Below are 14,392 nucleotides of genomic sequence, written 5' to 3'. Positions count from 1 at the left end.
ACTCCGGGATATATTGTCGGTAGTAGCCAACTGTCCCAAGGAACCCTTAGAATTTTCTCACTCCGCGCGAGTTCGGCCACTCCGTGACTGCCTTTACCTTGTCAGGGTCTGTAAAGACTCTGTCTTGGCTCACTATTTGACTCAGGTAGCAGACCTGGGGTGGCAACAGATTACATTTAAATGGTTTAGTTTTAATCCGGTTTTGCGGAGACTCATGAAGACCTCCTCTAGTCGATGCAAGTGCGTGTTGAAATCTGGAGCAATGACTATGATGTCATAGAGGTATAGCAACAGCGTTCTCCAGTAGAGGCCATGCAAGACGCGTTCTGTGAGCCTTTGGAAAGTGGCTGAGAGGGACTTCAACCTGAAGGGTAATATCTCCCACTTCCACAATCTGGATCAAGTTGAAAAGGCTGACTTCTCCTGTGCTTCCACATCAAGGGGCACTTGCCAATACCCGCTCACCAGGTCCAATGTGCGGAAGTAGCGACTCCGACACAGCAGGTCCAGGCGGTTCCTGGGTCGGGGGTAGACGTCTTGCTCGGTGACGGTGTTCAGCTGCCGATAATGGATGCCAAACCGCTATTTTCTGTCCTTATTTTGGACCAGCACCACAGGCGAACTCAAGGGTCCTCAAGCTGGTTCGAGGAGCCCTCTCTTGAGTAGGTCCTGAACTCACTTTTCAGCCTCTGCCACTGTGTCTGGCCTGAGCTTGTGGGGGAGGGGCTGCCAGATCGGACAATGCTCTCTTTGAGTGGGATAAAGTGTTTCACCTCGGAGGTCCTTCCCATGTCATCGTGGCCTGTACTGAACTCGATGGAATACCAACTCAGCAGGGAGGCTAACCTTGCCGTCTGACTCGTCCCTTCACAGTGCGGTCAGGCCAACTGAAACAATTCCTTAAAGTGAACTGACACTTCATTGGCTAAAGTCAGACTGACTTCATATAGTAAGGGGTCCACATACATGGGGTATCCAACCCCGTGTATGTGCCAATAGTGGCTTCAGACCGGAAGGTCAATAACTGTTTCATCGTGTTCATACAGCGGGTGATGACCTGTCCCTTGGGTCTCAGCTTATTTAGGCTACTTGCTACTGGGGGTCCGTTGAGAACTCCTTCAAGCAGCCCCATGAGACAGTAATTCCACGTCGTGCTGCCACAATGTATCACAATCTCTGTCCAGGCTGAAACCACCACCCCCCTGATTACCTGCACTTTGCTATGTAGCAGTAATTCATGCCGGTCCATGCAGACTAGCTGCCTGCCATTTACTCTGACCACTGGTTGTTCAAACTTGAGAGAAAAGTGAGGGCCACGAAGAATGGCATTCCAAGTATGGCATCCTTGCTTAGACGACTGACTACAAAAACTTCCTCCGTCCTCATGTCCCTCAGACGAATTGTCACCTGGATCATTCCATAAAAGGGGAGCAGTGTCCCATCAGCCATTAGGCCGTGGCTGTCGCTTTTCTTGAGCTGGTTTCGTATGGCTCCAGGTAGTCGGTCAAAGACCAGTTTATTTAGCAGGTTCCTGGTACATCCTGTGTCCAGGGGAAACTGGATGGGCCGCCCCTCCACTCCTCCGGGAAGGAAATAGCTGGTGGAGTGAGGTAGGCTGAAGGCTTGCGCCATAGTAGTGTTCTCCAGGGCATCTTCTGAAGGGCTTGAAGTACCCTCCCTTTGCAACGGGGCGAAGTTATTCTTTGGGGCCACCCCGCATTCGGGGTTGACTCGCAGCTCGTGATGTCGCTGCCCCTGAGGTCGCTGCTCCTGAGGTTACCGCTGCTGAGGTCGCCGCTCTTGAGGTCGCCACTCCTGAGATGGGGAAGGCACCGGCCTTGCGCCTTTAAAAGCAGGCATCCGACTACCCCGTCTTGGGGGGTGGTCCTTGGTGTTTTGGGTAGAAGGGGGATTTAGTAGTAAACATCTTACGCTTCTGGTTACGTCCTTGCCGTTCACTCAGAGGGGCGTAAACGGCATCCGGAGTCGCCTCACTCAAGGACTGATAATAATTTCGTGACTCCACAGGCTCTTTGTGTGCATGAAGTTTTCTCGCTTTAGTCCTTGCTGGTTAAGACCATCTGTCAGTGTTGACCAAATCCTGTGCGGCTTAGGTGCGTCTCCGTGGTTGTTTGGCCTTGGCACAGTCAGTAGCCAGAGCTACTGTTGTGGCCTCCCCTCGTTTCTCGAAGCCGGTTTGTAGTAGCAGAGTTCATTCTTCAAACGTGCCCTGGCTGGCCACAGCCCCAGCAAAGGTTAGCTGACTGGCTTCTTCTCTCAGCCTGTGTGTGAACTCTCGTGGAGTCATTCCACTTTCTCTGTGAGAGATTGGACTAGCTGGGCTAATCAACCAATGACATCGGTTCCAGCCGAATACATTCCGGCCCATACAGCATCAGCTAGTGTGGATGTGTGTACGACCAACAAATGTCTTTGCAGGGCAGGGTCTCTTAGTGAGCTACAGAATGTTTCCATGGCTATGTTATTCCGGTGACGGTTTGGCAGGTTTCCATACGGAATATGTACCAGTCTTTCGACCTCCATAAGCATGCTCCTGAAGTGACGTTCCTTCCTCTCGTCTGAGGGTATTCAGCTGGCTTAGTGCCTGTCTGGCGGATAGCCCGAATCTTGCCCGGAGGGCATTAAAGATGGCCTCCTGGACCTCAGCCCATCAACAGTCCTCAGCCTGTTTGCCCAGTGCTTTTCGGAGGTGCAAAAGTGTTTCTCCTTCCATTCACTGGTTGGCGTTGGCTACCTTCAGAAAGCAGGCAATGATATATTCTACATACCACTTTTATGAGTACTGGGAGTACTGAAGTGTAGTGCCGGTTCCTGAGCCCTTGGCATCAATAGCACCCATTTTAATGATGCCACTGCCATGTTTAGGTCTTTCAGTAGGTTTGTGCTCCTTTCCAAGAGCAGTATATCTACTGAGTTTGAGGCCGTTGGCTCTTTTTTGGGTTTTTTCCTGTTGCCAGGAAGATCTCCCAGTAGGAACACTGTTGCCTTCTCATGGAAGTCCTGTCTGAAACCTTCAGTAGGTTTCTGCTCCTTTCCTAGAGTGGGGCATCTACTGAGTCCGCTCCTGTCTATAGGGTTTTACACAGCTCACTGTGGGTTTCTTCCTGTTGCCAAGAAGTTTCTCCAGTAGGGCAGCGCTGCCATTTTTTAGGCAGGCCCTTGATCCGTGTATTTTGGGTTTTTTCCTGCAGCCACTTTTAAGGCAGTAGAAAGTTCATGCAGAAATTCAGCGATCCAGTACGAGTCTCGTAGTGGAGTATTTTTTAAAATCATAGTTATCCCACTGCTGCCACCAGTGTAAAGGTTTTGTGCCACCCTTACTTTTCTCCACTAGTACAAGACTCGGTGCATGAGTTTATACATATACGCCTGCTTAGTTGATAAGAGTACAAGAATAATCAAGCACAGGCATTGAACAGGCCAAGAACAGCTCTGCTCTATAGCGCAAATGTACAGGCTTATATAGCGGGTAGGCTCAGCTCTCAACGGATCACATTGTACAATAATATATATATATATATATATATATATATCTATATACATGTATATCCTTACCAAGATAAGTACTTAAAATTTGTAAATATATATATATATTGTACACATTTTTATATATATCATATGTATGTATTTACCTATACATGTATATATCTTTGTATATATATCATTCTGAATAAAGTTCTATATATTCAGTCAAGTATACATAATATATTTATGAATTAATAATGCACGTGAATATAATACAAAATATATTTGGTTCAAAAATAGATACTGAATAATATATACACAAAATACATTTTATATATTAGCCTAGCTTAGCCTAGGGCTGAGCTAAGCCGAGCCAGGCTGTGCTCAGTCAGGCAGAATGACAAAGTCTGAGTTTAGCCAAGCCAAGCCAAAGCCGAGCCAAGCCAAGTCAATTCAAGACCGAGCCGAGCCGTGCCGTGCCGGGTCCAGCCAAGTAGAACAGAGGCGGAGCTTACTAGCTACATAAGCTCGATCATTTGTGTAGAAGAGCAGAGCTGTTCTAGGCCTGTTCATTGCCTGTTATTTGAGCATTATTGTACAAATTACGAACTAAGCAGAAAATATATGTATAAACTCATGCACCAAGTCTTGTACTAGTGGAGGAAAGTGAAGGTCGCACAAAACCCTTACACTGGTAGCAGCATTGGGATCACTGACGATCCCAAGAACTCCACCACAGGACTCACATCAGGATCACTGGACACTAGGAGAATTACTGAACTCTGGATGAACTGGTCTGCCTGAAAAACGGCGACACTGCTCCTACTGGAAGAACTTCCTGACAAAAGGAAGAAACCCAGAGAGAGCTGTGGAAAGCCCTGCAGTATCCGACCCAGTAGATGCACTGCTCCGGGAGCAAAAACCTGCTAAAGGCTCCAGAAGGAATTACCTGAAGAGGCAGTGTGCTCCTTCGAAGAGAACCTCCTACAAGAAGAAACCCAGAGAGAGCTATGGAAAGCCCTGCGGTATCGGACCCAGTGGGTGTACTGCTCTGGGAACAGAAACCTACTAAGGGCTCTGTCAGGACTTGCCTGAGGAGACAGCGAGCTCCTACCGAAAGAACTTCCTACAGAAAGAAACTCGGAAAGGAGCCGACAGCCATGGAAACAGTAGAGGCACTGCTTTTGGGAAAGGGCAGAAAGCTACTAAAAGCCGGATATGGCCAATAGGGGAGCAATAAATGCTGACCCAGGACCTGATCGACTACTCGAGGCACTAGAACGGGTACTACTGCTGCCAAGGGCTTAGGAACTGGCACCACATTGTAGGACTCTCCAGTACACTGGAAAGGAAGGTGTGGAGTACATCATTGCTCGCTTTACAGAGGTAGCCGACACCAACCAGTGGACAGAAGAAACAACCCTCTTCGACCATTGGGAAGCACTGAGCTAACAGGCTGAAAACTGTGGATGGGCCGAGGACCAGGAGGCTATTTTAATTGCTCTCTTAGCCAGATTCGGGCTATCCCCCAGGCAGGTGCTAAGCCAGCTCAATGCCCTTAGGCTACAGAAAAAGACGACACTTCAGGAGCATGCTATCGAGGTCGAGAGATCGGTACACATTGCATATGGGGACCTGCTGAATCAACACCAAAATGGTATGGCAATGGAGACCTTCTGCAGCTCACTAGGGACCTTGCCCTGAGGCGACGTCTGTTGGCTGTACATCTGCCTATGGCAGACGTTGTACGGACTGAGAACGACTACCTCCAGATCCAAGGAGGCGAGTGTAAATCAACCAGATCTTCGGTACGAACCCTGGAGGGAGAAACCTCCGACCAGGTGAACTCGGCCAAAAACGATGTTATAGGCACTTCTCACAGACAAGGTGGAATGACTCCAGGAGCAAGTTCACGATCCAACTGAGAGGAGGAGCCAGCCAGTTACCTTTTGCTGGAGATGTGGGCGACCGGGGCACATACAGAAGAATTGCCCTCGCTACACCAAACTGGCTCCGGTAAACGAAGAGCGGCGACAGCATTAGCTTTTACCATTGGCTGTACCAAGGCCAAACAATCTCGGAAACACAATAGTACTACACAGGATACAGTGACAGCCGACGGTTGGTCTCAACTAGCAAGGACTAGGCTGAGGAGAATTCGTACACAGGAAAGGCCTGTTGAGACACGAAACTACTACCAGTCTTTGAGTGAGGCAACTCTGGACATTCCCACTGTCCCGGATACCGCCTACGCCCCTCCGTGCAAACAACAGGGCTGTAGCCCAAAACGAAGGAGGGTGACCCCCAAGTCCCCTCCACCCCAGACATCGAGAACCACCCCCACTGGACCGGATGGTCAGAAGCCTGCCTTACAGGCGGCAGGGCATACCCCTTCTCCCCCTTGAGAATGGCAATCACAGGAGCCGTGGGTCTACCCTAGACGTGGGTTGGCCCAAAGGACCGACCCCGCCCCACCGCAGAAAGGAAGGCTCTCAGGCCTCTCGAAAGATGTATTGGAAGACACCACTAAGATGCAAGCCCTCAGCTGACCTCACTCCACCAGCTATTTCCTCCCAGGAAGAGTGCAGCGGTGGCCCATCCAGTTTCTTTTAGACACAGGATGCACCACAAACCTGATCAATAAGCAGGTCTTTGACCAATTGCCTGGAGCCGCACGGAACCAACTCAAAGAGAGTGACAGCCATGGACTATTGGCTGACGGAACACGGCTCCCTTTCTATGGGATAATCCGTCTGGCCATCCGCCTGAGGGATGTAAGGGCAGAAGAATTATTTGTGGTTAGCCGTCTGAGCAAGGATGCCATACTCAGAATTACATTATTCATGGCCCATAAGTGCTCTCTCAAATTTGAGCAATCGGTGGTCTGAGTGGATGGCGGACAGCTAGTCTGCACTGATCGACATGGGCGGCTGCTACAGAGCAAGTTACAGGTGGTAAGAGGGGTAGTGGTTGCCACCCGGACAGAGATGGCAATACACTGTCACATCACCACGTGAAATTACTGCGCCATGGGACTGATCAAAGGATTTCCCGACGGACCTCCGGTAACAAGTAGCCTGAATCAGCTGGGACCCAAGGGACAGGTCATCACCCGCTGCATAAATGCTACAGAGCAGCTATTGACTTTCCGGTCTGAAGCCGCTATCGGCACTTACACGGAAGTAGAGACCCTGCAGGTAGACGAGGACAATCTCTTACTGTGAGACGCCGGTCTGACTTCAATCAATGGAGTGCTGGCTCACCTTGAGGAATTGTTTCAGGTGGCCCGGCTGAACTGTAAGGGGATGGGTCAGACGACGAGGATGGCTTCCTTGCTGAGTCGATATGCCACCGTGTTCAGTATGGGTGATGACGACATAGGAAGGACCACTGAGGGAAACATCTCATTCTACTTAAGAAGAGCAACCGGCCAATGCGGCGAGCCCCCACAGACTCGGACCAGAGAAGAAGGCCGAGGCTGAAAGGCAGGTCTAGAATCCGCTCAACCGGGGGCTTATCGAGCCAGCCGGAGGAGCTTGGAGCTTCCCCGTGGTGTTGGTCCAAAAGAAGGACAAAAAGTGGCGCTTCTGCATTGACTACCGGCGTTTAAACGCCGTCATCAAGCAGGACGCCTGCCCTCTACCCAGGACCGGCGACAGCCTGGATTCCCTGTCCGGCAGCCGCTATTTCAGCAAGCTCGACCTGGTGAGCGGGTACTGGCAGGTACCCCTGGATGTAGAGGCGCAGGAGAAGTTGGCCTTCTCGACACAGTCCGGATTTTGGAAATAGAATGCGTTGCCTTTCAGGCTGATGTGCCCCCCCTGCCACCTTCCAAAAACTTATGGAATGTGTGCTACACGGCCTCCACTGAAGAACGCTGCTACTATATCTGGATGATATTATAGTCATCGCCTCGAACTTTGATACGCACCTGCATCAGCTGGAGGAGGTCTTCCAGAGACTCTACAAAGCGGGACTGAAGTCAAAGTCATCCAAGTTCAAACTATTGCATCCCCAGGTCCGCTACCTAGGCCACATGGTAAGCCAGAACGGAGTCTCTACAGACCCCCACAAAGTGAAGGCTGACACGGAATGGCCAAGTCCGCGCAGAGTGAAATAACTCCAAAGATCCCTCAGGACGGTCGGCTACTACCGACAATATGCCGGAGTTTGCCACTATAGCGCATCCCTTGCATCGACTGACTGCGAAACAGAGCCCCGGAAATGGACAGAAGGGGAACAGATCGCCTTCAACGCACTGAAGGATAGTATCAGCACCGCCCCAATCTTGGGCTACCCAGATCCCCAGAGGCAGTACATCCTGGACACAGGTGCCAGTGGATGTGGAGTGGGGGTCGTACTGTCCCAAGTACAGGAGGGCTGTGAGAGAGTCATTGCCTACTACAGCAAGACCCTCACCCTCTCGGAACGCAATTACTGCATCACTCGACGGGAGCTTCTTGCGGTGGTAAAGGCAGTGAAGCAATTTTGGCCGTATTTGCATGGCCAGGAGTTCCTCTTACGAACGGACCACTCGTCACTCCGGTGGCTATGCAGGAAAAGACAACCCTCAAACCAGGTAACATCGGTCAAGGACTTGCCATGGAAATGCAGATGGGTTGAGCAGGCAAACCTGCGAGGACTGCCGGCAATGCGCGAGCATTGAACGGAGGGACAGGGCCCCTCACAGAAGGAGTTGGCAAGGAACAAAGGCTGTTAGCCATGTGGGTACTGACCAGTTGCCTGGATGGCACTCCCGCTCTCGACAGGGCGGGATCGACCCTGGACAATGTTGCATACCCTGGAGGGCCGGCCGGCAACTCGCATGGGACTCCCGTCCCAACAATGGCGGGATTGAACCTGGGTGCCTGAGGTTCTTCCGAGGAGCTACTGGCCACACCAGGGATAGCAGGGCCAAAGAGCGAGCTGGCAAAAACACAGGCCACAGGACAGGGACCTGTGGCCATCATGTATTGTGCCATCGCCACAGGGGATGAGGTGCCAGCGAAACACCTGGAAGTCGGGTGCAGAGAGCTGACTACCCTGCATCATATTCGAGGCTCTCTGCGCATACGACAGGACGGCGTGCTGAAAACACGCGTGGCCTCGCAAGGCCTCACCAGATGGTGCGCCATCTGTCCCCCGGCCATGTGGGAGACCATGGTGTGGCAAACGCACGCCCTAGCTCACTCTGGGATGGGAAGAATGATAAGCTGCCTCTAGCTGACTTGGTACTGGGTTGTGAGGTGTGCCAGGCTGCAAAGCACGGGAGACAAAGGTGGCCAGAAGGAAAACAAGACTTAACACCAGATGACTCTGGCAGAAAGTGGCCGTGGACCAGGTGGGGCCATTTCTGGTCACGCCTAGGGGGAACAAGTAGGTGCTGGTTCTCACCGACCACTTCACCCGATGGCAGGACGCACTGGCACTACCTGAGGCCATGCCCCGGTGGTCGCAAACGCACTCGATGAGCGGGTATTCTGCTACCTGGTGTACCCAAGCAGATCCACACAGATCAGGAGGCGCAGTTTAAGAGTCAACGGATGGCCAAACTGTGCCAACTTTGGAACGTGGGGAAAACCCCCACGACTCCTTATCACCCACAGGCCAACGGAATCGTTGAACGGAACACTCGGGGACTCGGAGACTCCTTGAGGGCGCTACTCCTGGCCCGGGGACAGGACGATTGGGACCTGCTGCTTCCCCAGCTGATGAGAGAATACCAAGGCACCCCCCACTCTGCAATCAGAGAGCCAGCCAACATGTTGATGTTAGGATGAGAGTTAAGGTTGCCGGACCAGCTGGAAAACCTTCCACCACCGACCAAGTTCCACCACCACCGACCACCACCGACCTTCCACCACCACCAAGGTGGTGGTGGAAAACCTTCCACCACCACCTTTCACCAGTGACCAGAGGCCGCAGATGGCGCAAGAGGCACTATGACAGAGTCAGATGGGAGACAGGAGAACTGGGAGGAGCCACCGCTGTATGCCCCAGACGACCGGGTATGGCTCACGACTAAACGCCGGAAACAGGGACAAAATCCCAAGCTACTAGCAAAGTTCGTGAGACCATACCAGGTCCTAAAGGCTTAGAGGAACCACACATATCTGGTGGAACGACAGGGCCAGTCTTCCATTCAGAGCAAAGGAAGGCTGAAACATTATCATGCTTGCCCAGAAAGGTTGGGCAAGCCACGGCCACCCTAAAGCCAAGGAGAGGTCCTAACATGAGAGGAGCTCGACCCAGCAGGCCGGAAAGGAAGCAGGAGGAGGTCGAAATAGACCCTGTACCCATAATGCCGCCCCCCCCCCCCCCCCGCAAGAAATAACTCTGAGAAAAATCCGGCAGGACCGGAAGAAGGAGAAAGCCTAAAATGCCCTCCGGGTTTCGAGGGATTCAATCCGGCCACATGGGAAAAAGTTATGGGAGAACCCTAAGCAAACCCAGTGGAGACCGAAAAAATTACAACACCAGATCCTATCAACGCCACAATCCAATCAATTCCAGTCCGGCACAATCTGAGGTCGGCCCGGACCACCAGGAAGCTGGAACAGTACAGAGATGGGGTACCCTACCGTGGTCACCAATGGAGAGGAGAGTGTTGTGAAATGTGATCCACTGAGAGCTGAGCCTAGGGCTGAGCTAAGCCCAGCTGGGCTGTGCTCAGTCATGCAGAATAACGAGGTCAGAGTTTAGCCAAGCAAGCCAAAGCCGAGCCAAGCCAAGACTGAGCCAAGCCGGGCCAAGCCGTGCCGGGTCCAGCCAAGTAGAACGACGGCGGAGCTTACTAGCTATATAAGCTCAAACATTTATGTAGAAGAGCATAGCTGTTCTGGGCCTGTTTATTGCCTGTTACATGAGCATTCTTGCACAACTTATGAACTAAGCAGAAAATATATGTATAAACTCATGCACCGAGTCTTGTACTAGTGGAGGAATGTGAAGGTCACATCAAAACTTTACAGTATATAAACTAAATATATACATCATTGTTGCAATGCCTGAAATTGCATGGTACTAAAAATCAGCTTATAAGAACGAGGTGATATAGTTGTTGGCCACTTTTGTCATGAGCCTAGCACATTGCCAATTGCCAATTTGAGTAAGATCACTAACAAAAGCTAACTACTTGCTCTCATAGGAGAGCAAACATATTCCGTTGCACTAAATCAGAGAGCGGTAGAGTATTTTCACCCACATAGTGACATAGCCTATATCATCCAATAAAACAATAGATCTCGTGTAGCTAAATTGCTTAGGCATTTACCTGGTGAATGGGAAGTTCTGCTATCTAATCCTCTGTAGTACGAATTCCTCATTCTAATTTTTTGTCAGTTATAGCTAGAACAACTGAACTACACACGTACTTTGAGAAATATATATATCTATATATATATGAATAAATATATGGGAATAAATATATATATCTATATGAATAAATATATGGGAATAAATATATGGGAATAAATATATATATATATATATATATATATATATATATAAATATATATTTGGTATTTGTCTATATATATATATATAGACAAATACCTTTTTAGGTACATACATGTATATATGCATTATATATACTGATGTATAACATTTCTACGATGACAAAACAAAGCAGCTGTCTGCGATGTTGGGTGATGCAAGATGTATCAATTATTTTGTAAAACGACATAGAAAATATAATACTCAATATATATTAGCTTCAACTGTAGTCTGCAAATCGGATTTGTAGCCTGATTACTCTTGTAAACTTATTTGGCAATTTAATGCACATTTTATGTAAAGCCAAAATTAATTTCTTAACTCAATTACAAAGCAAATATTTTCTAAGCCAGTTCAATAATTCAATTTATATGTTAGTCTCTACAGAGACTAATTAATGAGCTCAATTAGTTTGCAGGCTAAAAATGAAGCCATGTAAGGAAAACCGTTTTCTGTGTTTACCATTCCATCTCTCACCTGTATGTTTCAGTTCTTTGAAATTTTGTAATGAAACTTTATTATAATATATATTCAAAACCTTTTGATACAACACTTAAAATGAACATGTGGCTGAGCTGTTGCTTAAACTAATGAGTTTGGGGAAACAAAAATTTTAAATAAATGCATCCACATACAGTACTCAGATTAATGTTTTTGTCTCCCACCAATGTTTTATATCTGTTGACTGACTATTTAACAGTATCGTTTAGATTTTTGACACAGACATCCAAACATATAATTTTTTTGGAAACCCAAACCAGCAACGGCTTGCAAGTACATAACCTATCAAACTTGATTTGAGCTATAAATGAGTTATCTTATCTTAAATTATATTAAAATTACATGTATAATATAATTTGCACTATCTTGTATAGGAATCCATTTTATTCATAAAGGTATATAATACAACAATCACCTGTAGTGACACGGCAGATGGGAGTCTTCTTTTTTGTGAATGTGGTGGCCACTTCGATATAGATTATATAAAAATAGTGGGCATGACCTGTTTGTTTGGAAACTAGTTTGGAAATGTTTACATATTTTTGCAAATGTTTTAGAATTTAGTTGTTGGGATAATAGTATGCGGCATTTATGCAACAATTCTACAATTAGCAATATTTTTTTGGTACATATGTTTAAAAATATATGAATAGCAATTCATCATGGAAATTATATTTTTTCATCATGTAAATTATATTTTTGTTCATAAAGCTTACAAGCTCTGATATTTTGACGAACAATAAATTTTAAAGGGTTTAATGAAACTTGATTTGGTTTCTACATAAGACCTGTTAAACTACTGTCTCTACTTGAGCTGCAGGGTTTATGACCTTCTCATCTGACTTACCAAAAGATAGCTGACCTAAAGTCCCATCATAAGCATTCTTATCTTCTGCTGACCTTTTCATCATAGCATGATTCAAACTTGCTGAAGATGTCATTGCTTCCTTAACCCTATGCGTACCAAGACCGACCTTTGTCGGTTTACGAGCAATGTCTCAGCGTACCAAAACCGACAAACCCGACATTTTTGCCGTTTTCAATAGACCTTTTTTAAAACGTTTTATTTATTTTAAAATAAACGTTAAAAATTAAAATTAAAAATTTGAGCAGTTTCAGTAAATTTTTTACTACTGTTTTGACGCTATAAATAATAAATTTTATGCGCATGTGCAAAAAGAACACGTTGTAAAGATTAGATATTTCTTTATGGAAAACTGATCAACATGGACGGACGTGATAATTTGAGCTCGGCTAAAAAAATTTGTTTAGAGGATGATATCGACTGGTTCGAAAGTGAGGAAGAGGATTTCAGGTCAGAAGAATGTGGGGAAGATGATGAGAGTGAAAAAGAAGATCGACAGAGTGAATCTGATGACGAAAGTGAGAGTGAAACGACCGACGTTGAACCAGGGAGTAATTTCGGATTTCAAAGAGGAGCTGATCTAAAACCGAAAGAACTGCATTTTGATGAGAGCTTGGCAGGTGTACAAAGTCGAATTACTGGACAGATAAGTATTTTCAATTATTTACAGCTTTTTATTACATCGGCCATCATGAATGTTATAGTTAACGAGACAAATAGGTATGGCCTTCAAAAACATGGCGATGCATGGGAGTCTGTCGATGGCAAAGATATTTGGCGAGTTTTTGGTTTAGTTTTGCTCATGGGTATTGTCAAGAAGCCTACTTTGTTGTCGTATTGGTCTACCAATCCGTTATTATCAACGCCAATGTTTAGTAAAATGATTTCGAGGAATAAGTTTTTAATGGTTTTGAACAGTTTGCATTTCACTGACAATTCGGAAAACCCTGATGGCAATAAGTTATTCAAGCTAGGAAATGTTTTAACCATGATATCTGACCGGTTATCTTCTGTTTTGCTGCCTGGTAAATTTATATCTATAGATGAAAGCTTGCTGGCTTGGAAAGGACGGCTCAGCTTCAGGCAGTATATTCCATCTAAAAGATCTAGATTTGGAATAAAGCTACTTGCTCTCTGCGATGCTGTCTCTGGCTATGTGCACAAGCTGTCTGTGTACATTGGTGATGAGCGAGAACAAGCCGAAGGAACTGGTAGAGGAATCACTCACAACATAGTGATGAAATTAATGAATGGTTTGCTTAATTCGGGTCGTTGTTTATATATGGATAATTATTATAATTCGCCAGAGTTAGCAGCTGAACTTATTAAAAATAACACTCATGTTTGCGGAACTCTGCGTGCAAACAGAAAAGGTGTTCCTAAAGATTTGAAAGTTTGCAATGGAAAAGCTATTAAAAAAGGTGAAACAACAAGCTTTTCTAATGGAGAAAGTATGATTGGCTGTTGGAGAGATAAGAAATATATTTCTGTAATTTCAACTATGCATAAAAACTTGGATGTCGTAGATACAGGCAAAGTAAACTATAAAGGGGATAAAGTTTGCAAACCAGCTGCTATTTTGGATTACAACCGATACATGGGAGGAGTTGACAAATCTGATCAAAATTTGCATTATTATAATGCTGCGCGTAAAACCATGAAATGGTACAAAAAACTATTTTTCCATTTATTAGATATTTGTGTGTACAATGCAGCCATTGTTTATAGAATCCGTAGCAGTTGTAAAATAACTGACTTAGAGTTTCGACAGAAATTAATTGAACAAATATTTGAATACACTGGATCTTGCCGCAAAAACACTGTTCCCCGCGCTTCAACTTCTTCCGCTCATCGATTAGTGCTAAATAGTCCAGGAAAAGGTAAACGAGCTAAATATAGAGTTTGTAGGCGCTGCCCAAAGCGAGCTAATGACAACACCCGTAAGCGAGACGAAACTAGATTTAAATGCCAAGCATGTGGAGTACCTTTGTGCGAACCCTGTTTTGAGCCTTACCATGCTTAATAAATTTCCAAATTGTATTTAAA

Source organism: Watersipora subatra, chromosome 3, assembly GCF_963576615.1.
Source record: "Watersipora subatra chromosome 3, tzWatSuba1.1, whole genome shotgun sequence".
NCBI lineage: Eukaryota > Metazoa > Bryozoa > Gymnolaemata > Cheilostomatida > Watersiporidae > Watersipora > Watersipora subatra.
Note: the sequence above shows the minus strand (reverse complement) of the source record.